The sequence below is a fragment of the Oryctolagus cuniculus genome, chromosome 7, assembly GCF_051225735.1.
Source record: "Oryctolagus cuniculus isolate XC-2025 breed Fujian yellow rabbit chromosome 7, ASM5122573v1, whole genome shotgun sequence".
NCBI lineage: Eukaryota > Metazoa > Chordata > Mammalia > Lagomorpha > Leporidae > Oryctolagus > Oryctolagus cuniculus.
In genome coordinates this window covers 10,362,805-10,390,418 of record NC_142873.1, presented here as the reverse complement: position 1 = coordinate 10,390,418, position 27,614 = coordinate 10,362,805, and the positions used below count along the sequence as shown (strand labels likewise).

General features: G+C 46.0%; 1 long non-coding RNA gene across 3 annotated transcripts in view; it reads right to left on the bottom strand.

Moving 5' to 3' along the window:
- Positions 1 to 27,614, bottom strand: part of LOC103349986 (uncharacterized) — a 119,987-nt gene that overhangs the window by 55,560 nt on the left and 36,813 nt on the right. The window contains exons 3-4 of one of the 3 annotated variants that reach the window (XR_016210357.1): positions 16,411 to 16,523; positions 15,775 to 15,951 (exon numbers count right to left, since the gene is read on the bottom strand). The exons of the other annotated variants lie outside the window; for them this stretch is intronic. This is a non-coding gene — a long non-coding RNA (uncharacterized LOC103349986). Of the gene's footprint in view, positions 1 to 15,774; positions 15,952 to 16,410; positions 16,524 to 27,614 lie in introns of those variants that run through there. 3 annotated transcript variants of the gene reach the window in all.

Sequence of the window (27,614 nt, the reverse complement as noted above, 5' to 3'; positions counted from 1 at the left end):
ATGGTCAACATCCTCCAATCTGGAGAGGCCAAAAGAAGTGGCAGTGGCCAGCCTCCGAGGAGGGCCTCAGAGCCTGAGAGGGAAGAACCTTCTAGAAGGAAAACAGGCTCTGCGTGGCCCAGCAGGACCCCTCTAGAGTCACCCCCATGTAAGCCCCTCCCCCTAGGTCAGGGTAGGACTGACACTTGCTCATAGCCACCAGAATAGGGCAGAGATATGTTGGGGTGGGGGTGCGAGCTGACTTACCTTATGCGTTACGTAAGAGTGTAACTGCCCTTTTGCTCGTGGGCTGTCTCCTGGTGGCCATGACGCGCAGTGGCCACATGAGGGAGGGCCCTGGGCATGGGAGTGAGGAGGGGCAGCAACCAGGCAGGACCTGGTGGAGGCCTTCTGTGTGACAGGCCCCGAGGAATGAAACCTCCCAACAACCTCATGATTGTGAGAGAGGATCCTCACATGAGCCCAGAGGCCTGGACAGCCCCTCGGTTACAGCCTCACAGGAAACGCCGCAGCCAGGGACCCCAGCAAGCCGGGCAAGGAGTCCTACAGACAGTAAGCAGCGGCTGTTTAGGCTGGCCAGTTCATGGGTTTGCTACACTGCAGGAGGAAATTTACACAAGGAGCATCGTCCATGGAGGGGGCGGGGTGGGGGGCAACACCACTGCCTGGATTTAGGGTGCTGAGAATAAGGGACTGAAAAGCAAGTTCAAGTGTCCCTTTTGAAAGAATGGAGACATTCTGGTGAAGGGACCCTGTGTGGCTGACACGCAGGGGGCAGCAGACTCCAGCGGCAGGTTGAGCCTCTCGCCCCATCCGACAGGTGTGCGTGAGACAAAGCACTCACAAGAACACTGCATTCAAGCAAAATGGGGACTCCGTCCCTCGTAGCTGCTCCCCTAACCACAAAACACACTGCTGTGCCCTAGCCGAGCCTTCTTCCCCATCTGCTCTTACTGCCTTTCCTTTAAAAGGTGGATATGGATAGTAAAGAATTCAAAATACTTGCTTTTGTGTTCCCTGTCCTCATCACGGTCTGAACAGATCATTTCTTGCTGAGCTTAGAGGCTTGATGTGCAAGGCAGGAAGCCATTTTTTCACACTTCGTTAAGGGCTTGGTCACATTTGCTCTGTTGAGTCGGGGCCACCCTTCCAGGAGGCCGTAGCCCGGGTGTAAGCAGGTGTCGAGTGACGTAAAACACTGATCAGACCTTACTTATGTCATTGTAACCCACAGGCACTGGTGTAGGGAGGCATGAAGACTGTTGGCAATATTACAACAGAAGGAAGAGGAAGGGGGAAATAATTTTTAAGTAATAAATAGTCTTTCTCAAAATACAGAAATGTGGACATGGTTACTTTCCATCAGAAGTTCGGAAAGAAAGAAAACTCTTCCACTGCACATAGAAAATAGTCATTTTATAAAATGTAAATACATTTCTTTCATTTGTATGCATCTATAATGACAATAAAGAAGATTAAAAGTAATTAGAAAAGTATCGTATGTGGGTGTGAATGTTCAGAAATTTATGGAGAGATGCTAGAATGGTCTTGACTCAAGAAAAGGAGTTATTCATGAGAATCCATCCACAGAAAAGTGTAAATGCAGGGACACGTTACTTTTAGGTGAGGGCTGGCAGACAGTCGAGGAACGCAATGCCGGACTCGCCCAGAGTAGCCCAGAGAACACAAACAGAGGAACGTATTTTACGAGGGTGGTGTACTCTGGTACCAAAACCAAAGAAAGGACAATGACAAGCTGATGGCATTCACAATTACACACACAAAATCCCATTTGTAGCAAATTGTCAGCCAACCTAATCTAACAATGAACCAAATTACTATCAGCCACCGAACCCAGCAACGTATGACCAAATCATGATACCCATAGACACAATGGGTCTATCACTGGAAAATCAATTTATGTAACTCGCCACATCACAAATTCAAGGAGAAAAGTCCTGTGATGTCTCCACAGAGGCAGAAAGGCTTTTAATGAAAATGAACATTCATTCACAATTAAACTGCGCAAATGTGGAGTGAAAGTGGACGAGCTTTGTTGCAGTGCACGGCTGAGCAACAGGCCATGGGCGGACATCCACACTGTCCTTCCTGCTGGTTTACCAATAGGGTTTGTTTGGGAAACTTGAAAGCCATTAAAGGACAAAAGGCTCGAGCCTAGTACCTGTCGTTCTCCCCGAGGACTCTAACTCCTTCAGAAGGAGCATTTAGAACCCTGCATACAGAAAACAAGCTATGGTGGTGTTTCCAGGCAGCCTGGGAAACCAGCTGGACGCCCTGGGAAGTGTGCAGCACCTGCAGGTGTGGGGGTGGGGGGCAGGGGTGGGAAAGGAGGGCGGTCACGGGAGCCTTTCCGATGGCTGGCAGGTGAGCTCAGGTGCGGGCGCTCCACCCACACAAGTGTGTCACTTCTGTCCAGTTACCCAGTGGGAGCCCCCAGACACTCTCAGATGATCCTTCCCATGACCCAGAAGCATCAACACAACCATGGCAAGCTTCACACTGAATGGTGGACAGACAAGAAGTGGGAAGTAAGAAATAAGGAAACTAGGAAATAAGGCAATCTCACAAAGAAAATCCCATCCCACACAGTAAAAAGAAAACAAAAGGAAATTTTTCCTGAATTTGTAAATGATGTGACTGTGTACAGAGAAAGCCCAAAATAAATAATTAAAATGTCTTGTAAGATTGCTGGATACATGGGCCAGCAATGTGGTCCACGGGTTAAGCCACTGTCTGTGATGTTTGCATCCCATATGAGCCCTGATTTGAGATCCGGTTGCTCCACTTTCAACCTAGTTATCTGCTAATGCACCTGGGAAAGCAGTGGAAGATGACCCAAGTACCTGAGCCCCTGCTACACAGGTGGGAGACCCGGGTAGAGTTCCAGGCCCCTGGCTTCAGTCTGGCCCAGCCCTGGCTGTTACAGCCATTTGGAGACTGAACTAGCAGATGGAAAATCAATCTCTCCTCCCCATCCCATCTCTACTGCTCTTTCAAATCAATACATCTTTAAAATAAATAAATAAATATAAATGGTGCTGGGACCATTTATTCGTTCATATGGAAAATGAACTTGGACCTAAACTCATACCATTTTCAAAAACAAATTCCAGGCAGATTACAGGAAAATGTGAAAGACAACACTTTGAGAAGAAAACATACAAGAGAGGCCGGCGCTGTGGCACAGGTTAATCCTCCGCCTGCAACGCTGCATCCCATATGGACACCGGGTTCTAGTCCCAGCTGCTCCTCTTCCAATTCAGCTCTCTGCTGTGGCCTGAGAAGGCAGCAGAGGATGGCCCAAGTCCTTGGACCTCTGCACCCGTGGGGGAGACCTGGAAGAAGCTCCTGGCTCCTGGCTTCGGATCAGCACAGCTCCGGCCGTTGTGGCCATTTGGGGAGTGAACCAGCGGATGGAAGACTTCGCTCTTTCTCTCTGCCTCTCACTGTCTGTAACTCTACCTCTTAAATAAATAAATAAATAAATCTTAAAAAAAGAAAACATACAAGACTCTGTGATCTCACAGAAAAAGACTGCTTAAACGAGATGCAGAAGCACTGACCGTAAAAGAAACAGCAGATAAACTTGACTTCATAAATGAGGCCATCTCTTTACTAAAAAAAAAGTAAGGAAAGCTAAAAGGTCTGAGATTAGAAGAAAACGTTAGCTGTGATATTTATGACTAAGTATAATGGTATAACAACAATAAGAAAATGATAAACCAACTGGAAATGTAGGCAAAAGATCTATGGAAGCATTCATAAAAGCAGATATACATGGCTTAGGAACAGGAAAATATGCTTAATTGCACTGGCAATTAGGAAACACAAAATAAAGTCATTTGACACCCACAGATTAATGAATGTAATTGGTTTTGTAAAGTGTGTGAGCCAACAGGAACCCTGATGGACCCTTCGTGGAAAGAGTTTCCTCCTTCTACTTTGGAAAACAACATGGCGTTACGTAGTAGAGATGATAGGTTAATTTCCTATGGCCTCCCACTTCCAGTCCTCGGTTTATAGCCAAGGAAAACTCTGCATATACCTTAAGACAAGGTGTGAGATCTGGAGCAATCTGGTTTGTAATAGCAAAAATTTGGGAACAACCCAACTGTCCATAGACAGAATGGACAAATAAGTCAGAAACAGTTATGCAATGTAAGAGTATCTACCAGGGGAAATGGATGGTGTGTAGGTCTTCATATCAACAAGAATGAATCTCCAAAACATAACACTAAGGGAAAAAGGCCAGTCACAGGAGACTATGTGTAGTATGAAAAAAACCACTTATGTAGCATTCAAAACCATGTAACACTTCACAACTAATCATTTTAGGATACAAACAACTACACCTCAAAAGTTCTCAGAAAAAGCAATCAAAAAGTTCAGGGGCCAGCGCTGTGGCATAGCAGCCGCTCCACTTCGGATCCAGCTCCCTGCTAATGCTCCTGGGAAAGCAGTGGAGGATGGCCCAAGTGCTTGGGCCCTGCACCCACCTGGGAGACCAGGAAGAAGCTCCTGGCTCCTGGTTTCGGATCGGCACAGTTCCTGCCGTTGCAGCCATCGGAGGAATGAACCAATGAATGAAGGACTTCTCTCTCTCTCTCTGCCTCTGCCTCTCTGTAACTCTGTCTTTCAAACGAATAAATAAGTCTTTAAGAAAACAAAGTAAGTTTTGGTGCTAAAATATTGAAATACACACTTGTGAGAGGTCTTCAAAAATTGATTGTTATTAAAAAGGCTGCAAGAATTTAAAAAATATATTGTACCAAAATAAACTTATCTTCTTACTCCATTTTCCACAAACTTTGTGAAGTACCCTTGTTCTATAAAAGTATAATGAAAAGTAATGGAATTATAGACATAAAATTCTGACTGGGGTTACTTCTAACAAGAAGCAAAGGAGTATAATCAGACAGAGTACACAAAGGGCCTACAGGCCAGGAGTCAGTGTATGTGTACAAAATGTTTTATTGGAAAAGATGCACCCTCATTCACCCCCATACTGTCTATTGTTACTCTCCCACTCCAATGGCAGAATTAAGTAGCTGTGATGGAGACCTGTGTGGCCTCCAAAGCTTTGGCTATATGGCCCTTTTCTTAAACAGAAGTTTGCAGAGTTCTGCTAACATTTGCCCAAACCTGCTTCTCCAGCTGATTTGTCCCTCAGGGTGCCACGTAAGCACTGGCACAGGTCCCACGGAAGATGGCCACGAACACCGTGAATGGGAAATGCGCTTCATAGCCTTAAGATGGCAGAGCGGCGTGATGGACCACACGTCACCTGGACTTCACTGTGACACCCCTCCGGAACGCCAGGGGCTGGGCCCTCACTCCCTGCCCTTGGTCAGGGCCTGTGGTCAGGAGAAGGCTGGGGACCAAGCCACAGGCCTGTATGGGACACCTGCCTGCCCTCCCAGCTCGTCACACTGCTCCTGCAGCCTCCCTCCGCCAGTGCCAATGCAGTTACTGGAATCAGCCAGGAGCAGGGCTATGGATCGTTCAGTAGCCAGGCTTCTCGGACAGGACCGAGCTGCCCAGGGCATACCCTTGACAGAGAAACAAGAGAACCATCTGCAAATTCTTGGCCCTCCCTTTTGCACTAAAACAAAGCCAAGCAGTCCTTGGCTTTCTTCACACTGGCTTTAGCTCCTGACGGCTTTGCAACCTCTCACACCCCATCCCTCGGCTTAGGAGCCAACACACTGCAGCTTCTTTTCTGCTTAGCTCCCTTGTCACCTCTTGTTGGCTGACGCATCGGCCTCCCCATTTTCTTAGGCCTATGCTCAGTGATGCTCCAGCCCCAGGCAAGGACAGCAGGCTAAGGGGTGATGAGTAACAGTCACGTAAAAGGAAATTAAAATTAAATTCAGGCACTTAAGGTGAAATTTCACACATTCAGATGTGCATCTGGGCCCCAGATGGAGTCTCAGGTTCCTGACTTTGGCCTGCCCAAGCCCTAGCCATTGCAGCTATATGGAGAGTGAACCAGCAGATGGAATATCTCTGTCTCCCTCTCTCTAACTCTGCCTTCAAGTAAATAAGTAAATCTTTTGAAAAACTTAATTAGTGTTGGGCTCAGCACTGTGCCATAGCAGGTTAAGCCAGGGCCTGCAGTGCCAGCATCCCAAACAGGCTCTGGTTCGCACCCCGGCTGTTCCAGTTCTGATCAAGCTCCCTGGTGATGGGCCTAGGAAAGCAGTGGAAGATGGTCCAAGCCCTTGGGCTCCTGCACTAGCGTGGGAGACCCGGAAGAAGCCTGGTTCCTAGTTTTGGCCTGGCACAGCCCCAGCCGTTGTGGCCAGCTGGGGAGTAAACCAGTGGATGAAAGATTCTCTCTCTTTCTCCCTCCCTCCTCCCCACCCTCTGTCTCTCCTCCTCTCTCTGTAACTCTACCTTTCCAACAAATAAATCTTTTAAAAAACAATTAGTGTTGATAAAGCATTGTGATTTTTTTTTGCCAAGATACTTAAGGAGTTCTGATTTTAATGATACTGTTGCAATAAAATTCCTTTGATTTGTATCTTCTTATCTATGTGAATAAATTTTCTTAACAGTTACATCTGTAAAAGTTAAAACTAGGAATAGAATTAGTGCTACACCCTGTCACATTCCAGAAGCAGTTAATATTCATCAAAAAATACATGAATTGTGGAGGAAATTCTCATTTGTTTTATAATTTTTTCATTTTGATAATTATAAAAATTTATACTTTTTTCATCTGTATAGTACTAATAATTCTAATAACTTAACTCAGAAGAAATTCTTCAGTATTTAGAACCTGATGCCACCAGGGAATTTTAGGAAAAACATTAACTTCAATTTGTTCACAAAGATCAATAAAGGACTACACAGCCCAGAAATATTACATTACCTGGAGATATAAATAAGAATTCCAAAACAATGAGGCTCTGTGTGAACTTTACATCTATTAACATAAATTGGTGCATGTATTTTTAAATGGATGATGGTAGTCACCAAATTGTCCATTTATTTAGATTTCATTGGTAACTTTTAAAAGAATAGCAAAACAGTTTCATTTTTAAATGTGAATATTTACAATATGCTAGAAATCACATCCTTTGCAGGTACTTACAATAAAAAATTTTAGCTGTCCATTTGGAAATGTGCAAGACAGTACTTGCACTGTAAATACCTTCCTAATATAAACAAACACAAGGCTCAGCCATCTCCCGTGGGACTTAAAGTGTACTGTTACAGCAACTGTTGAGGGATGACATCAGCAAAAATGGTGAAGTGCAAACCTCCGAAAATCTTCTAACCCTGATCAGAATAAACTTTTTCAGCACTTCAAAAGTTAAACCAAGGCTTTCAGCAACCCAAGGAGTGTTTATAAAAAGAAGTGGTAGCGCCTCAGTAAGGACAGCCAGCCTTGGATAGCCCTACCTCTCCTAGGCCATCTCCACTCTCCTGCTCTGCGTCTCAGTAGAACAGCCAGCCTTGGATAGCCCTACCTGCCCTAGTCCATCCCACTCTCCCACTCTGCGTCTCAGTAGAACAGCCAGCCTTGGATAGCCCTACCTGCCCTAGTCCATCCCACTCTCCCACTCTGCGTCTCAGTAGAACAGCCAGCCTTGGATAGCCCTACCTCTCCTAGGCCATCTCCACTCTCCTGCTCTGCGTCTCAGTAGAAGAGCCAGCCTTGGATAGCCCTACCTCTCCTAGGCCATCTCCACTCTCCTGCTCTGTGTCTCAGTAGAACAGCCAGCCTTGGATAGCCCTACCCCTCCTAGTCCATCTCCACTCTCCAGCTCTGCGCTAGCCTCGAAGACTAACGGTCTGCATTCACACGGAAAACCCAGAAGCTACTGAGATGAGGAACTAGAGTTCGAGCTTCCTCAAAGCCTCATTTCCAGAGAATTGTCATGATTTCATCTCTTTGGTGGATCTTGGGTAGACCCCTCTTGCAAAACTCAGTATTTCACGTCATCAAGGGCTTATCCAAGGTGCAAATCTTTTTCCTGTGTTGCATTTGTCAGAAATAATTGCAGAAAATTCTTTCACTTTGCAGCTGCCTGAAACAGTGGATAACAGCTTGGGCCAAAAATAGGCTAACCACAAAACTCCAGGAAAAGTTTGGAAACTCGTAAATCTCTGATGTATTCCTGGGACTCTAGAAGGCCACGCACCTGACCAGGGCTGTGTGTAGGTTTCAGAAATACAAGGAAAAGCTCTAGGTGCTCACCTCTGGCCGACCTTGAGGCTCTGAGCAAACAGGAAGTGAAAGTTAAGGCAGAGTTATCAAGTATCTGCTAATTTTTTTTTTTTTTTTTTGACAGGCAGAGTGGATAGTGAGAGAGACAGAGAGAAAGGTCTTCCTTTTGCTGTTGGTTCACCCTCCAATGGCCGCCAAGGCTGGCGCGCTGCGGCTGGCGCATGGCGCTGATCCAAAGGCAGGAGCCAGGTGCTTCTCCTGGTCTCCCATGGGGTGCAGGGCCCAAGCACCTGGGCCATCCTCCACTGCACTCCCTGGCCACAGCAGAGAGCTGGCCTGGAAGAGGGGCAACCGGGACAGAATCCAGTGCCCCGACCGGGACTAGAACCAGGTGTGCCGGCGCCGCAAGGCGGAGGATTAGCCTAGTGAGCCGCGGCACCGGCCCAAATATCTGCTAATTTTTTAAGGTAGGCCTCAACACTTGTACAGAACCTTAGAAACATTTGTTGGTTCCAAGAACTTAAGGAAATCTCTATACACTCACTAAATGTCCCCTAAGCAAACCCAAGAATAGATTGCATTGGCCACATATAATAAAAAATAAGAGAGTTGACAATTTTTTCATCAAAATCACTAAACAAACAACAAAACACACACACACACACACACAAAGTAGCAGCAGTAATACCGAACCCTAGGAATCTGTATAACTGTATTCCTCTATTTTCAACACTACATTCTTTAAAATACTATTTTAAAGAAAGCATTACAGGGGCCAGCACCATGGCATAGCAGGTTAAGCCACCACCTGCAGTGCCAGCATCCCATATGGGTGCCAGTTCAAGTCCCAGCTGCTCCACTTCTTGTCCAGCTCCCTGCTAATGTGCCTGAGAAAGCAGTGGAAAATGGCACAGATGCTTGGGTCCCTGCAGCCACATGAGAGCCCTGGAGGAAGCTCCTGGTTCTTGGCTTCCTTCAGCCCAGTTCTAGCCACTGAGGTGCAGGGAAAGTGAACCGGCAGATGGAAGACCTGTCTCTGTCTCTCCCTCTCTCTGTGTACTCTGCCTTTCAAATATAATTAATCAATCTTAAAGAAAGAAGGCATTACAAAACATTCAGGGAACCAAGAAAGGATGGACCACATACCGGGAAGAAAAGCAGTTAATAGAAACGCTCCAGAGGAAGCTCACGTGATGGACTTACTAGCCAAAGACTTTAAACCAGCTGTCAAAGAAATAAAGAAAATAATTCCTAAATAGCTAAAGGAACACAGAAGAATACTGTCTTGGGGGCGGCGCTGTGGCGTAGCAGGTAAAGCCGATGTTCACAGTGCCGGCATCCCATATAGGTGCCACCTCAAGAGCCAGCTGCCTCACTTCCCATCCAGCTCTCTGCTGTGGCCTGGGAAAGCAGCAGAAGATGGCCCAAGTCCTGGGGCCCCTGCACCCAGTGGGAGACCCAGAAGAAGCTCCTGGCTCCTGGCTCCTGACTTCAGATTGGCCCAGCTCTGGCTATTGTGGCTATTTAGGGAGTGAACCAGCAGAGGGAAGACCTCACTATGCCTCTGCCTCTCTGTAACTCTGTCTTTCAAATAAATAAATAAATCTTTTTTTAAAAAGGAATATTGTCTCACCAGATACAGAACATTAATAAAGATTAAAATTATTTTAAAAACTAGAAATTCTGATGTTGAAGAGTGGAATAACTGACACAAAAAGTAACAGCCTACCTAAAATCCTTCCAACTTACTGCTTTTCCTCATTTCACCAGTTAGAAGTTCATTTATTATGATATATTCACATTTTTAATGTAAATACTCTTGAGAAGTTTAAGTTACCCATCAATCATGCTGACCTTTTTGTAACAGAAATTAACCACCCGTAGAATTCCATCTCACTTGGAGAGAGCGGTAGGGAGGATGGTGAAGGAAAGACTAAGTCTTGGTATTTAGTCAGCATTGATAGGCAATAAATGAAAATCTGAAAACAATAATAAAGCGAGCTGTAAAGTGGGAAATAAACACAGGGCAGCACCACCGTGGCAAGCTGAGGGCCAATGGAGAAGGAACAAGCTTGAGAGAGACTACAGTAATCAGATCCTGGAAGTTTAAATTTAATTCTGTTAGCATAAAGTCAACACAAGTAGAACAAACATTCGCATTAGGTCATCTTCTCAAACATAAAATAAAGCAAATATTTGACGTTCCCAACGAGATTTGCTGCACACAGCCAGGGAAAGAGAGGCTTAGCCTGAGATCCGAGTTGTAGCCAGAAGGTGATGAGAAATCAACTCTGGGATGGGTGGATGGGGGCTCACTTCCTTCCCACTCCCAATTTCTAAAGTTTTACAGACCGAGATACAATTACGTTACAGACCAAAATAGAACATTCAGTAAAATATTCTGGAAACCAGCCAAAGGTCAGCCTGCAAGCAGTCTGTTTAAGCACAATAGGCAAATATTTGTGGTCTAATTTGACTTGACTGTTGAAAATTCAGAAGACATTAGGGTATAGAGTTTCATGCTTGGAACAGTTCTGCCACTTGTTAGCCGAGCGACACAGGCAGGTTACTTAAAAATTCTGGGCACCTAAAAGGGTACTTCAAAAAGTTTGTGGAACATGACTACGAAAAACTTTTGCATGGATTTCAAAATTTTTGCACAGAAATAAACTTAACTTTTAATTCCATTTTCTCATGAACTTTTTGAAGTACCCTTGTAATTTATTGATCTGTAAAACAAAGAAAACATAAATAATAACAATAATAATAAATAATAAATAAATAATAAATACTAACAATATATGCTTCTTAAGTTTCTGGTGACACTGAAATGACATATCATTGTAAAAGCACTTCTACAGCCTGGTAGAAGGTGAGCCCCCATCCACCCATCCCAGAGTTGATTTCTCATCACCTTCTGGCTACAACTCAGATCTCAGACTAAGTCTCTCTTTCCTTGGCTGTGTGCAACAAATCTTGCTGGGAATATTTAATATAATAAGGACTCAAGGATTGGTAATTGCTGTTACTGTTACAAAATGATGTCTCTGTCAGCTCTTTCTGAGTGCCTCAAAAATCCAACTCTGGAGAGAGAGAGAGAGAGACCGACCTTCTAGCCACTGGATGGCCATAATGGCTGGACTGGCCTAGGCAAAAGTCAAGAACCTGGAACCCCACCTGGGTCTCGCACATGGGTACAGGAGCCCCAAGCACTTGGGCCATCCTCTGTTACCTTCCCAGGCACATTAGCAGGGAGTTGCATCAGAAGTGGAGCGGCCAGGATGGGAACCAGCATTCACGTGGGATGCCGGCACAGCTTAGCCTACTGTGCTGCAACGCCAGGCCCTGGAGAACTATTCTTTGGGGCTGAGGCATTTGTCCCCAAAATCTTCCTTTTACAGTATAAGTGTACGAAGTGGCACTGTATCTACATACTTTCAATGAGTAATGCTTTGTATTTGTTAAAGCCAGAAGTCTGATCTCTGATTATTTAGTAAAAACCAAACCAAACCAAAACAAAACAAAAACCCTGAGTTCTAGAAGAACTAAAGGTGAGGCCAGTGTTTTTTTGTTTTGTTTTGTTTTTATTTTTTTTTTTAATTGGGAGGAATTTGTTTGGAGCATCAGCAACTGCAGTGGAAGCAGGAGATTAAATAGGATTGGAGGCAGCCCGAGACCAGGGGGGATGCTGGGATATGGGATGGGGACAGCCCGAGACCAGGGGGGACACTGGGATATGGGATGGGGACAGCCCGAGACCAGGGGGGTCACTGGGATATGGGATGGGGACAGCCCGAGACCAGGGGGGTCGCTGGGATATGGGATGGAGACAGCCCGAGACCAGGGGGGACACTGGGATATGGGATGGGGACAGCCCGAGACCAGGGGGGTCACTGGGATATGGGATGGGGACAGCCCGAGACCAGGGGGGTCGCTGGGATATGGGATGGGGACAGCTATAAAAAAAATGGAGGACTCAAGACAGGAAGAAGGGGCACACACTGCAGACGGGGTCACTCTGTGCCTCAGAAGCGCATAGTCATTAGGAATAATCTTGGGTAAAATGAAATCTGCATCTGATGGTCATAAAATTGAGGATTCACAAAACCTAGAGATCAGAGGGTACGAGAAATTACACAAAATGAGCAGCTATGGCCCCAGAAGAAGGAGCCAGAACAAAAAGTTCTTGCCACAGAATTGAGCAGCTATGGCCCCAGAAGAAGGAGCCAGAACAAAAAGTTCTTGCCACAGAATTGATCAGAGTTGGCAGACAAACAGTTGATGGGGCCCTGTGACTATCTGTGGTTGGACTGAACCTGACCTGCTGAACCTGGGGGTTCAGCCAGTTCCTAAAGCCCACAGGAAGACTGAGTACTGCCACTGACCTGTCCTGACCTCCACAGTACCCAACCAATTCTGAACCAAGAAGCCAAAGAACTGTTTGAACAAACCGCTTTCTCTCATCCGTCCTTGTGGCTTTGGGTCCGAGCATGTGGCTTGAGACACTCTCCTCACCAGGACCCCTCTCAGCATACACCGACACACAGGCAGATCCTCAGCTCTCCTGTCCCGGAGTTAACCTGGAGGTCACTCACGGCTCAGAACCTCTCTCTTCTGCACAGGATCAGGCCTTCAACCTCCGCCAGCACTGAACCTGGGCAGATGCTACCATGTTTCGGGGGCACTCTGCACTGAAGTCAGTGTTTGCACCTGCCACCCCACGGGAGCTATGCCTAGTGGAGCTTGGAAGTTCTGTGCTACGCTCTCTGAACATAGATCAGAACACAAATGCTGCCGAGAATAAGGGCCCCCTTGAGTCACTCACCATTAACCCTCACTGCTTCTGCAGCAGACCACCTGCAGGAATCGTGGGATGAGCTGGGAAGCAAGACTGTGAGGGCACAGCAGGAGAAGATTGGGAGAGTGTGGGCAGCAGAAGCAGGGAGCCTGTTCGGGCAGAGCCATTCCTGATGGTCACAGCCCCTGGCTTTTCTCTTCCTTCATTTGAAAGGTCTTTCAAAGCACAAGCACTGTGGCTTGGTAGGCTAAGCCTATGCCTGCGGCACCAGCACCCCATATGGGCACCGGCTCAGGTCCTGGCTGCTCTACTTCTTTTTTTTTTTTTTTTTTTTTTTTTTTTTTTGCTCTACTTCTGATCCAGCTCTCTGCTATGGCCTGGGAAAGCAGTGGAAGATGGCCCAAGTGCTTGGGCCCCTGCACCCACATGGGAGACCCGGAAGCAGCTCCTGGCTCCTGGCTTCGGATTGGCCCGGCTCAGGCGGTTGCAGTCATTTGGAGAGTGAACCAGTGGATGGAAGATGTCTTTCTCTGTCTCTCCCTTTCTGTAACTCTGCCTCTCACCAACACACAAACCAGGACTGTCATGTTCTCCACTCCTGAAACCCATGGGCCGTCAGTCTGATTCCTGCAGCCATGTCCATCCGTAACATTTAAACAGTGTCTCCACAGTTGTCTTTCAAACAGGTGAAGATAGCTGAGGCCTCTCGGCATCTTCCACTCTCCCTCACCCCACTCAGCCTGCTATGTGAGATCAGAAGAGAAAAGTGAATGCCATAACAAGAGACCCCCACAATGCTCCAGTGCTGAGTGCCACTCAAACACTGGCCTCTTGGCTAAGATCAAGTGTAGAGTGTCACTCAAATGTCTGCATATATTCAGTGCATTTATATTGCTTACAAGGACATAGTCTATATATTAAATATAGTCACCTGTCAGCCCACTAAAAAGGTAGCAACTAAAAAGGTAGCAGCTGGGGTTACAAGGCCAGGTCAAATTGACAATGTTTTGGTAGATTTTCACTGAGTTTCAATATTTACTGTCATTAAACTAGACAATTGTGATGTTGGCCATGTATGGTAGTCTGTGACAATCTGTCATCTTAACTAAGCTCAGGAAAACGTGACCAAAATAGAAAACATGAGAAAACCACTAAGATGAATTTGCAACAATAGCTGAGACACAGTTACAAATAATGACACAGAGGTGGCTAACACAGTGTTCACCACCTATCAGCTCATTTCTCAGTCATTTGTTAGGATTTTTTTCTTAATCACTCAAAGCTAACAAACATCCAGCACTCCATGGCCAGGAATTGCAAGAAATTAATGACTAGATCTCAAGGACCCAGAGCCAGGCCAGTTCTGTCACTGACCAGCTGAGCAGACCTGCCAAAGGTCTCATCCGAAAAACAATTAAACTGCAGGATCTGCTAGTCAAGTTTTCACAACAAAAATAAAACAGGTTCAAGTAATTTCCAAGTAATTATAATTTGAAAACAAACAGTGAAGATAAAGCCACAAAATAGAGGTTTTAAAGCTGTACCTTAAGACACTGTTGAGGTTTGGGGGTGAGATGGAAGGACCCTGGAGTCCCTTGCTCTTTTCCTATGTCTTCTGAAAGGCAGAGAGAGCATGCAATCTTCCATGGGTGGTTTACAATAGCCAGAGCTGTACTGGGCTGAAACCAAGAAGCTGGCACTCCATCCGGGTCTCCCACCTGGCTAGCAGGGACTCAGCTACGGAAGCCGGCATCTGCTGCCTTCAGGGTGCACACTGGTAGGAAGGTAGAATCAGGAGAGGAGCTGGGGCTCTACTACGGGACATGATGTCTAACGTAGCATCTTAACCACTGTGCCATGTGCCTTTCCCTTTCTTGTGTCTTCTCTATTGGGCTTTCCGTACTGATTTGTCTAAAAGCAGAGGACCAGCTCGAAATATTAAACTGAAAAGCCCTGCTTTAGGTTTGCTGGCCCCTGTGCACGGTCACACGTTTGCCTGAACGCTGTGCTTTCTTCTCCTTAGGAAGAGGCGCAAGCCTGAGAGGGTACAAGTGCCTCAGAAAGAGGAGAGACATGGAAATGCAGGAAAACCCATTCTCTGCTTGTTCCTAAAGCTTTCTGGAAAATTCCAGGAAGCCAAATGTGCAGCCTTGTGCAAGTAAGTGGGCCACCGTGACACCCGTTCTTCTTCTGTCAGTGAGGACCACCGTGACACCCATTCTTCTTCTGTCAGTGAGGACCAGGTGGGGTCCAGGCTCTGGAAGGTCTCCACATCTGGCCACTGGGAACAGCCAGCCTCTTTCCCTCTCCTCAGCCTTGTCCAGTGCAAATGCAACAACCCACAGACGGCTGTGCATGACCCTGAACAAGCCAGCATGTGTCCACTAGCTGGTCGATGGTGTGGCAGATTTCTTCCAGCTGTCTTGAGGAGAGCTGGAGATGACCATATGACCAGTTTGGCCATGGTCTTGTGAGAACTTGGAACATCACAGAAATGAACAACAGAACGTCCAGTGTCTGGTGATCTAAGCTTTCAGGAGACAGACAAGTTAATGGACCAGTGCTTGTTATCCTCATGTGATGCTAAATTTCCTCAAAATGGATTTGATCAGGATTCTGATCAAAAGCCAGCAATGACCTCAATGCATGAGAAATTATTAACTGAATGGATACCCCCACTGAAGAAACAAAGATAGGTGGTCTAGGATCAGAGAGTAACTCCTAGACTCTATTTTTAAAATATTTATTTATTTATTTGAAAGGTGGAGTTATAGAGGCAGAGAAAGAGGTCTTCCATCCACTGGTTCACTCCCCAGAAGGTTGCAATGGCTGGAGCTGGGCTGATCCGAAGCCAAGAGCCTAGAACTTGTTCCAAGTCTCCCATGTGTGTGCAGGGGCCCAAGGACTTGGGCCATCTTCTACTGCTTCTACTGCTTTCCCAGGCCATAGCAGAGAGCTGGATCAGAAGTGGAGCAGCCAGGACATGAAATGGCACCCATATGGGATGCCGGCACTGCAAGCGGCAGCTTTACCCACTCTGCCACACACACTATTCTTCCTGCTGTTCTCAGACATTTCACTGTCTACCCAGCACTACTGCAGGCCCTAGCCAACTGCTGCCTCCTTCGCCCAACATGCTTCAAGTGAAGCCATCCCACCCTCTGGCCATGCCTTGCCATGCATCGGCACCGCAAGATAAGACACACCACGGTCCGGGAAGCCCCTGTGACTCCCACTGTACTTGAGAGGCAGAGAAACAGTCTGTGCCCTTGAAAAGCAGAGGTCAGAGTCCTGAGTGAGTGAAGCACAGGACGAGTTCCTATTCCCAGCACCCACAGTCCACCTGGCACAGAGGAAACACCCAGCAAAGGTTTGCAAGGACCCAGATGGAGAAACAGCAACCCTTGAGACTCACCAGCATACGACAGCTTGCACTGGTGCTCAGATGGGCAAGTGAAGCTGCCAAAAGGCACCTCTAACTGCCCACCTTCGTTCCTAGGGCTGGTCCAGCTGCAAGTATCCACTGCCCTGGGAAGGAAAAAGACAGATAGGATCTTGCTGAAGACCTATGGAGGCTGCTTTCTGCATTACTAGAATGGCAAGAGTGAGGAGGCACAGGGTTTGGAATTGGCTCTCACTGCTCAGAACCGTGGCCCTACTGTAAAAGAGGAAGTAAAATTATCCCTGTTTGAACATGACACAATCCTATATATAGAAGAACCAAAGAGACTACTGGAACTCATAAAAGAGTTTAGTAACGTTGCAAGACATAAAATCAACACACAAAAATCAATAGCCTTTGTAAACACAAACAATGCAAAAGAACTAAGATCAGTCTCAATCACAATAGCTAAAAAAAAGTACGTGTCTTTGAATAAATGCAAACAAGGATATGAAAGATTTCTACTATGAAAACTACAGAACAGTGAAGAAGGAAACAGAAGAAGACACAAAAGAATGGAAGAATCTTACATGTTTGTGGACTGGAAGAATTTATGTTATGCAAATGTCCATACTACCCAAAGCAATTTACAAATTCAATGCTACCCCAATAAAAATACCAAGGGCATTCTTCTCAGATCTAGAAAAAACAATGCCAAGATCCATATGGAAACGTAAGAGACCCTGAATAGCTAAAGAAATCTTAAAGATCAAAAACAAAGCCAGAGGTATCACGATACCAGATTTCAAGGCATACTACAGGGCACTTAGAAACACAACAGCCTGGTACTGGCACAAAATAGACACGTAGACCAATGGGACAGAACAGAAACCCCAGAAATTGATCCATGCAGCTAAAATCAACTAATCTTTGACAAAGGAGCTAAAATTAATCCCTGGAGAAAGGACAGTCTCTTCAACAAATGGTAGTGGGAAATGGATCTATGCATGCAGAAGTATGAAACAAGACTCCCTACCTGACATCCTATACAAAAATGAACTCACAATGGATCAAGGATCTAAATCTACAACCTGATACTACCAAATTACTAGATGGAAACATCAGGGAGAAATACATCAGCACAGGCAAAAACTTCTCAGAAAAGACTCCAGAAGCACAGACAACCCAAGCAAAAATAGACAAACGGGATTCCATCAAACTGAGAATCTTCTGCACTGCAAAGGAAACACTCACCAAAGTGCAGAGGCAACCAACAGAATGGGAGAAAAGATGTGCAAACTATGCAACCGATAAAGGATTAATATCCAGGACCTATAAAGAGCTCAAGAAACTCAACAACAAAACAAACAATCCAGTTAAGAAATAGGCAAAAGACGCAAACTGGCATTTTTCAAAGATGAAACACAAATGGCTAACAGACACTGGAAAAAACGCTCAGAATCACTAGCGTCAGGGAAATACAACTCACCCCAGTTAGGATGGCTATCATCTAAAAATGAAACAATAATAAATGCTGTCAATGATGTGAGGGGAAAAGTACCCTAATACACTGTTGGTGGGAATGTAAACTAATACAACCATTATGGAAGACTGTAGGGAGATTCCTCAGAAATTTGAAAACTGATCTACCATATAACCCAGCCATCCCACTCCTGAGAATTTACCCAAATGAAATGAAGTCAGCACATGAAAGAGTTATTTGTACCCCCTTATTTATGGCAGCTCAATTCACAAGAGCTAACATATGCAATCAACCCAGATGCCCATCAACTGATGACTGGATAAAGAAAATGTGGTATATACACACTGTGGAATACCATTCAGTCATAAAAAAGAATGAAATCCTAGCTTTTCCAACAAAATGGATACAACTGGAAACCATTATGCTTAGTGAAATAAGTCAGTCCTAAAAAGATAAATATCATACGTTTTCTCTGATATGTAGTAGTTAATATAGGTTACCAAAAATGCACAGAATTTGATTATCTTTAGCCCTTATTTATACATATGTGGAACTGTGATCTTTCCATTTTTCTATTTGTTGAATATTATGGTTAGTGGTGCATTAAGCCTGTGATTAGAGTGGACTGAAGTTATATTTTTGCAAAAATTAAAGGAAAAAATAGAAGGAAGGAAAGGTATTGAAGGAGGGAAAGAAGAAGGGAGGGAAGTGTGTTATCTTCTCTCTCAGGGCCAGTGTTGTGGCATAGCAGGTTAGGCAGCAGCCTGCAATGCTAGCATCCCATGCCAGCACCAGTTAGAGTCTCAGCTGCTACACTTCTGATCCAGTTTCCTATTGATGTGCCTGGAAAAGCAGCAGAAAATGGACCAGGTGTTTGGGCCCCTGCACCCACATGAGAGAGATCTGGATGAAGCTCCTGGCTCCTGGCTTCAGCAAGACTAAGGCCAAGCCCAGCTAATGCAGCCATTTGTGGTTGGAAGACCTCTCCCTCTCCTTTTCCCCCTCCCCCTCTCCCTCTCCTTCTACCTCTCTTTCTGTAACTCTGAATTTGAAATAAATAAATGAATATTTAAAAGAAAAAAATGTACCTATAAAATACATGAAATCAGCTCTCTTTATATCAATAAAAATTTTTAAAAAAAATAATTTTGGCCCCAAACAAGTGATGTGACATGTTTGTGGATCAGAAATCTCATCTATAAAATAAAGAGCCTTAGATGTTCATCTGTTGTTGCAGTGGCTCAATGATACAGGTCAGAAGTGGTATAAATTAGAGATGCATTGCTTAGGAAAATGTGAGGGCCCATACATGCACACAAGTTTGGGTCCAGGCCAGCTGGACAACAGATCAACAGCCCAGAGTGAGCCTCAACAGTCATCCTTCCAAAAACCCTCTCTGTCCCCACAAACACCCTCAGCCCCACCCACCTTCCATGTCCGTGGCTCTCATCTATGAAGATAGAAGGGAAGCCTATCTCACCCTACAGGAGTAGCTAATAGGTGACACAAAGCCCTTGGAGTCAACCTAATGTCATTCTCAAGTGACCTCTCTCTTCACTGCCCGACTTTCATCAGCATCTCAGGATCACTCTCTGGATACTGTGTCATGTATCAAAACATGACATATGTCTCCATCTGACATAAATGCTTACCACATAAGCATTAAAAATGTTCCCTGGTGCTGGTTTAACATGAAACTCTAACCTGATAAACATTAAACTTCGGGGGAGTGGGGGGTGGACACTGTGACATAATGGACTGAGCTGCCTGGGGTGGAGACCCACCTCTGCCTCCACTTCTGATCCAGCTCCCTGTTAATGATGCACTTGGAAAGGTGGCAGACAATGGCCAAAATCCCTGCCACTCACATGGGAGACCTCTATGAAGTTCCAGGATCCTGGCTTCAGCCTGATCCAGTCCTGGGTACCAGGGCATTTGGGAGTGAACTAGCAGATGGAAGATCTCTCTGTGTCTCTCCTCCACTCTCTTTTGCTCTTTCAAGTAAATTTTTTAACAAAATAAATTGCTGGGTGATCACATGAAAAATAAACACAAAAAATAAAAGAATAGAGTCTTTCCATCTGTGAAAATGAAATCTCTTCCAGATTATTGAAGAAATGGAAGTTACCATCAAAGAAAATGAGAGTGGGTTTGAATATGCAGAAACTGGAACGAAAGAGAAATTCATAGGACGACACATGGTGAAGTCCATTCTAAAATAAAGCAATAAAATTAGAAAAACAATAGATGATCCATTTAACTGATAAAAGCCCATAATCACAAAAGGGGAGGTACTTTCAAAAGTTCATGGAAAATGGAATTAGAAGATGTTTATTTTCGTGCAAAATAATTTGAAATCCACCCAAAGTTTTTTATAACACACATTTACAAAGAGCTTTCTGAAGATACTAGAATACACTTTTTTGCATCAAACTCTTTGAAGTGTCTTTGCATGTAAAAATTACACCAGTCAGAAGAATGAAGACATGGTGGCTCCTAAAGGAAGCCAGCTAACCAGCACAGGGCATCTCAGGCTGGAGTTCAGACCACGTGGCAGTGACACAGGGCAGGAGTCACTTCCCAAATCTAGCTGGGGGGGGGGGAGTCTCCCTCTCTCATCACTAATATATATTTACAATATATATAATTTATCACACAAAGGGAAGTACCTTGGGGTGACAGGTTTCACTCAGGATTTTCCCAATCAAAGCAGGATCCATGGTCACTCATCCTTATCCCACACACATTTGAAGCTGTGGACACCTTGAGGTCTGCCATAGAGAGAAACCAGTGCACTCTCCAGCTGGGACATCAAATCCACAGCCCTCCCAGGAGGAGTAAAGAAAGGAAAACTAGAGCAGCTACAAGTTACAGTTAAGGACTCCTTAAGTTAACAGAAAGCACATAAGAATGAGAAACTGACATGTTATTAGTGAAGACAGAGGAAAGTGTCTGCATTCCTGGTAGTATTCATGTTTCTGAACGGCAATCCAATACTATGCAAGGCAAAACTGTTTACATAATTTGAGCTCTACTGCACATATAAAAAATTTAAAAGGAAACCACAAAAATTAAATATAATTTACTACAGAAAACATTAAGGGGACAGTGTTGTGGTGCAGTAGGTTAAGACAGCACTTTCAAAGTCAGCATTTCATATTGGAGTGCCTTTTCTAGTCCTAGCTGCTCAGCTTCCAATCCAGCTCCGTGCTAATGCCCCTGGGAAGTCACAGAAGATGGCCCAAGTGCTTTGGCCCAGCACCCATATGGGAGTTCCTGTGTCATGGCTTCAGCTGGGCCCAAACCTAGCTGTGGCAGCCATTTGGAAAGTGAACCATCAGACGATGGAACATCAATCTCTCTCTCTCTCTCTCTTTCTCTCTCTCCCTCCCTTCCAAATAAATAAATCTATTTTTTTTTAAAGAAAACATTTAAGCAGCAATGTCCACTAGTAAGAAATGCTAAGCAAGTTATTACTACATTAACATAGTGACTAAATGGCTAATCATAACAACTATTTACACTCTGTATGAGATAATGTTAAGCACAAAAATTATAATATAGTAATTAATTATACATATGATTCACATTCAGAAATGACCAAAAAAGCAAAATGTGGTGAATGAAATAGAATTTACTGTTCATTAGGATATTTCCCTCCAAAAGTATCTAAATCCAAATTTTGTATTTTAAAAAAGCTACCTTTTTTGTCACTGAAGAACACAGTACATAAACTATGTAAAGCCTTATATACATCGTAAAACATTATTGTGGGGCCAGCACTGCGGTGCAGTGGTTTAAAGCTCTGGCTTGCAGCACCAGCATCCCATATGGGCACCAGTTTGAGTCCTGGCTGCTCCAATTCCTATCTAGCTCTTGGCTATGGCTTGGGAAAGCAGTAGAAGATGGCCCAAGTCCTTGGGCCCCTGCACCTAGGTGGGAGACCTGGAAGAAGCTCCTGGCTCCTGGCTTCGGATCAGCTCAGCTCTGGCCATTGTGGTCATCTGGGGAATGAACCAGTGGAAAGATTTCTCTCTCTCTCTTTCTGGCTCTATCTCTCTCTGTAACTCTTTCAAGTAAATATATCTTTTTTAAAAATGCAGTAACTCAATAAAATCCATTTTTAACAAAAAAAAATTTTCTGTGCCTTACCTTCTCCATGATGCATACAATTTTTCCTTCCTCTGAGACTTTTAGAATTTCTCTGCCTTGTATTTGTAACATATTGTCATATGTATATGGCTTTATACTGACAACATCACTTTGCTCCCCTAGATGCTAAATCCTCTTGTAAAACCCCCCAGTGCTTGGTGGAGTACCAGCCACCCAGCACGTACATAATAAATATTTATTGGTGACTGAATTAATGGTGGATAAAGAATGAACAGAAGAAAGGAGGGAGGAAAAGAAAAAAGACAGGAGGATGTGAGAGGGAGAGAGGGCCCGAGAATCTGGCAAAGCCCAGGACTAAGCAAGTCCATTATCAAAGCCGTCATTACCACTAGGCAGAGTCCTCTGCTCATCTTTTCCAAACAGGCTAACTTCCGAACCCCTAAGACCCTCGGCTACTTTTTTTTTTTTTTTTTTTGAAGACTGCTGCAGAAATCGATTTAAGAAATCCTATCCTACAGAGGACTATTAACATAATCAGCACACTATCTGCATCCAGGTAACTTGATGAAAACAAAGTGCTCTAATACTCTCTAGCATGAGCACTTGGAGTTCAGTTTCCTGTTTCCACCCTCAGCATACATCTCTCCCTCGGCTCCTGCGCCAGGTTCCAGCCTGAAGGTTTGGGAGGGCGCCTGTGTTCTGCTGCCAGGACACGGTACAACCCTCAGGTCAGCGCGCCCCTAGGAGAGCAGGCTCTCTGTGGTTCACTTGGCATTAGCTGATGGCTGCGGCTTTTTGGGTCTGCCTCGCATGTTCCGTTCAATTGGCCTGATGTATCCTGAGGCAACAGAGTGTGTTCAAACTTAAAAATATATAATCACAAGAGGAAGGAAAAACGCAGAGGACGGTTCCCGACGGAGCCCCACCAGCACAGCACGCTTGCTCTGGGTGGCGGGCTGGAATGCTGGCTGACAGGTGCTCTGGCACCAGGACTGGACACGCACACACGCGCTGCACACACACCCGATAACAACCCGCACACACTGAGCTTCCAGTCCTGAGCAAGACCCCTTCCCGAGCCTCGTTCAGCCGAACCTTCGCCTTTGCACTGCTTTGCTTTCCACGGCCATCATCGCCAGCTGTGCTACCCACGGGGGCTCCGTGTTATTCTGGAGTGAGGTCTCTAAGAGGAAAGTGGCGCCAGTGAGGTGCTGTGGGTTCCAGTGATGCTCAGATGGACCGCTCCCGACCACGCTGACGCGGGCGACCCGCCCTTCAGCTGAGCAGCTTGTGTCTGCTGAGCTGGACACCAGGGCAGCCTGTAAAGGACACGGCTGCACACACTGAAGATTATCTGTTAGACACGTGGCTATGTCCGACCCTCCCAGATGCCTGGCTGATGGCCCTAGACGATCCCGCACATGGCAGGCTGTCCCCGCCTATGCCCTCCTGGGCTCTGGGTCTTGTGTAAGCTGTGCAGAGAGGATTAATCGCACGAAAGCCAGAGGCATGTGCAATGTGACACCACTGTGTAGCATGCAAAGCACATGAGCCTGAATGACTGGTGGCCTCGCCCTCACCTTATGCCTGCCCTGGGGGGCTTCTGGGGGTTGTTGGGAAATGCTTAGAGGAGAAGAGGAGACAGCCAAGGGCAGGACCTGGGGAGCACCAGCACGTGGCGGGGGGCGGGGGGCGGCATGGAAGAGGTCCAGACAGAGAAGAAGAACCGACAGAGAAGACACAGGAAGGGTCACAGAGCCTCAACAGGCAAGGGCCTGAGGGAGCAGTGGTCAGGGCACCGCCGCCGAGGGAGGTCAGCAGTCACCCAGTCCCAAGGAAGCACTGGCCTGGCGCTTTGAGGCATCCGGGGTCAGCCACAACTCCATTTCCCCCTTTATCCTGGATAAAGCGATTTTTTTTTTTTTTAGATTTATTTATTTCCTTGAAAGTCACTGTTCCAGAGGGAGAGGGAAAGACAGAGACAGAGAGAGAGAGAGAGATAGAGAGAGAGAGAGACAGGTCTTCTCTCCACTGGTTTACCTGCCAGATGGCCACAACAGCCAGGGTTGGGCCAGGCCAAAGCCAGGAGCCAGCAGCTTCTTCCAGGTCTCCCACATGGGTGCAGGGGTCCAAGCACTTGGGCCATCTTCTGCTGCTTTCCCAGGCCACAGCAGGGAGCTGGATGGGAAATGGAGCAGCTGGGACTCAAGCCAGCCAGTGTCACAAGGCAGTGGCTTCACCCACTATGCCACAGCGCCGGTCCCATGGATAAAGTTCTTAAGGAAACACAAGGTCTACCTCTTGGTAGGATGCAGAGCTGGCATCGTCCAGAGATCAGGAAGGCCAGGAGAAGGAAGAACAGCAAACCCAACACCGACTTCTGGTGCTTTCTTGTGGGCGGTGCCCTCGGTTTCGATGAATCACCTGCAGCGTCCTGGGGACTGTGAGCACACGCAGGCTACCCACGCTCAAGGTATTTCCAGCCTGGGGCACACCTGCCCTGCATCCCTTCCCTATCAAAGAAGTCAACCATTTTGTTGCTTATCGGAAAACAGTAAGGATCCAGAAAATGAAAGTCAACCACAGTAGCCCTAGATGATAGTTCTTTTCAGTAGGATCCCTAAGAAGCAACACATTTTCTTATTTTTCCAGTCTTTCTGTGTTTTCCTTATTGAGTGTCTTGACTTGTAAGCTCTGAGAGAAAGGACCATGAATATGTGTCCTATGATCCAGTGTCAAACATCAGGTCTGTGAAGTGGAAAATGTGCTACTTAGAATGTCCGTGGTCATCGCTTCTCGGCCTTTTGGCTAAGATCAAGTGTGTAGAATGTCCGTGGTCAGAGCTAGGAGGGAAACAGCAAAAGCTTGGGGCTGGGGATCCGCGGAGTCTGTCTATACAGCAGACAGACTGCAATAGCCTTGCTATTAGGGGCCTTCAAGCCTGGGTCCAGTTCCCTTGACATGTACAAGGCATCAGTGTTAAGCCAGGAAAACCAGAACCAAGTCACCCCAGTTAGTCAAAGAGCGATTCTACCTCCCCATGCAGGACCTCTGTCCTCAGTGAGTTGTATTAGGAGAGCTAACTGGGAAATTCATTCTCACGTTTTGTGTGTGTTAGAGTTTTTACTTAGTACACAGTTGGTCTTCTGTGTACAAAATTAACTGCAAATGAATCTTAATACAGAATGGGACTGGGAAGGGGACAGGGAGGAGGATGAGGAGTGGAAGTGGGTGGGAAGGCGGGTATGGTGGGAAGAATACTATATTCCTAAAGCCGTACTTACAAAATTTGCATTCCTTAAAAATTAAATAAAAAAAACAAATTAGGAAAGAAAAAATAAATAGAAAAAAAAGCAATTCTAAATTCATTTTGCTCTGCTCTACAAAAACTTACTTTAAAGGTTTTAAAAAGAGGCCAGTGCTGTGGCATAGTGAGTAAAGCTGCTGCCTGCAGTGCTGGCATCCCATATGGGCCCTGGTTCGAGTCCCAGCTGCTCCACTTCTTTTTTTTTTTTTTTTTTTTTTTAACTTTTATTTAATGAATATACGTTTCCAAAGTACGAATAATGGATTACTATGGCTTCCCCCCCATACCGTCCCACCCACATCCCTCCCCTTTCCCACTCCCTCTCCCCTTCCATTCACATCAAGATTCATTTTCGATTATCTTAATATACAGAAGATCAGCTTAGTATACATTAAGTAAGGATTTCAACAGTTTGCTCCCACACAGAAACATAATCCACTTCTTTTTTTAAAAAAAAATTATTTATTTATTTATTTCAAAGGGAGAGTTACATAGAGAGAAGGAGAGGCAGAGAGAGAGAGAGAGAGAGAGAGAGAGAGAGAGAGAGAGGTCTTCCATCTGCTGGTTCACTTCCCAACTGGCCACAATGGCTGGAGCTGCACCATTTTGGAGCCAGGAGCCAGGAGCTTCCTCTAGGTCTCCTACATAGGTGCAGGGGCCCAAGCACTTGGGCCATCTTCTACTGCTTCCCCAGGCCACAGCAGAGAGCTGGATGGGAAGTGGAGCAGCCGGAACTATTTTTATTTTTAGTTTAGTTTAATTTAGTTTAGTTTTGCCCAACTTCTGATGCAACTCCCTGTTAATGCACCTGGGAAAGCAGCAGAAGAAGGTCCAAATCCTTGGGCCCCTGCACCCACGTGGGAGACCCGGAAGAAGCGCCTGCCTCCTGGCTTCAGATCAGAACAGCTCCAGCTGCTGCAACCATCTGGGGACTGCACCAGCAAATGGCAGATCTCTCTCTCTCTCTCCCCCCACCTCTCTGTAATTCTTTCAAATAAATAAATCTTTAAAAAACAAGTTTAAAAGATATTTTGATTTTGAAAATGCCTTTAGTTTCACTACTGAGTGAAACAAGTGTTTCAGTAAGCATGTAGTTAGTAAATAATATGATGGAAACTTATAAAAACATAATCTATTATATACCAGAGATCATATTAAACAGTTTCCATGGATTGGCTTTTTCCCTCCCAGCAACCCTAAAAGACTAGGACCTCACTATTGGGCCGGCACTGTGGCACAGCAGGTTACATAGCCACTTGCAGTGCCGGCATCCCATACGGGCACCGGTTCAAGTCCTGGCTGCTCCACTTCCCATCCAGCTCTCTGCTACGACCTGGGAAAGCAGCAGAAGATGGCCCAAGTCCTTGGGCCCCTGCACTCACGTGGGAAGACCTAGAGGGAGCTCCTGGCTTCTGTCTGTCCCAGGCCTGGCCATTGTGGTCATTTAGGCCTGGCCATTGTGGTCATTTGGGGAGTGAACAGTGGATGGAACGCTTCCTTCTCTCTGCCTCTGTGTCTCCCTTTCTGTAACTTTGCCTTTCAAATAAATAAATAAATCTTAAAAAAAATTTCATTATCCTCATGATAAGTATGTGGAAAGGATGCACAGAGAGGTTACGCAACTTGACCGGAGTCACACAGCTTCCACATGAAATAATGCTGTCAAATCCCTCCTCTGACCCAGTCTGCAATCCATAACAATAAAAACTGCAAGTTACTAAGGGCTTATTATGTGCTAGACACTTTAAATGCATTCACAGTCTCACTTATCATCACAACTTCATAACCAAGGTGTTACTGCATCCATTTCACAAATGGCAAAATGAGGATCCCAGAAATGAAGCGGAAGTAGCCAGTAGCCAGCAGGTGCAGAGCCGGGTCTCCGTGAGCACAGAACCCGGGCTGTGCACTCCTGGCCTCTCTCTGCTGCAGGCTCTCACCCTAGGAACCACGACGGGCGGCACAGGGGGAGGCAGAAATGGCCAGGAGCGTCCGGCTCACGAGAGCCAGCGGCTGTCCCGCCCAGAGGGTCTCTACGGTGACAACCGTTTGTGTGAAGGGACAAAAGCTTGCGCCAGCCTCCCCGTGGGCGTCGGAGGGGCAGAGCAGCTGCCTGGCTGCCTCCCCCATCCTCGGCCTGGGCACCCCCGAGGCGCGGGTGGCAGCGGTCGCCCCGCTGCACCTGCCAGCCGGGTCTCCGCCGTCTCCTCCATGCTCCGATCTCTGTGCCGCGGCTCCGGCTGAGCCTGAGCTCTTACCACGGGGCCGGCAGTGCTCTGGGACCCCGCGCACCTTCCCTCGGATCCCAAGGGAAGGCCTGGAGAGAGGCAGCCA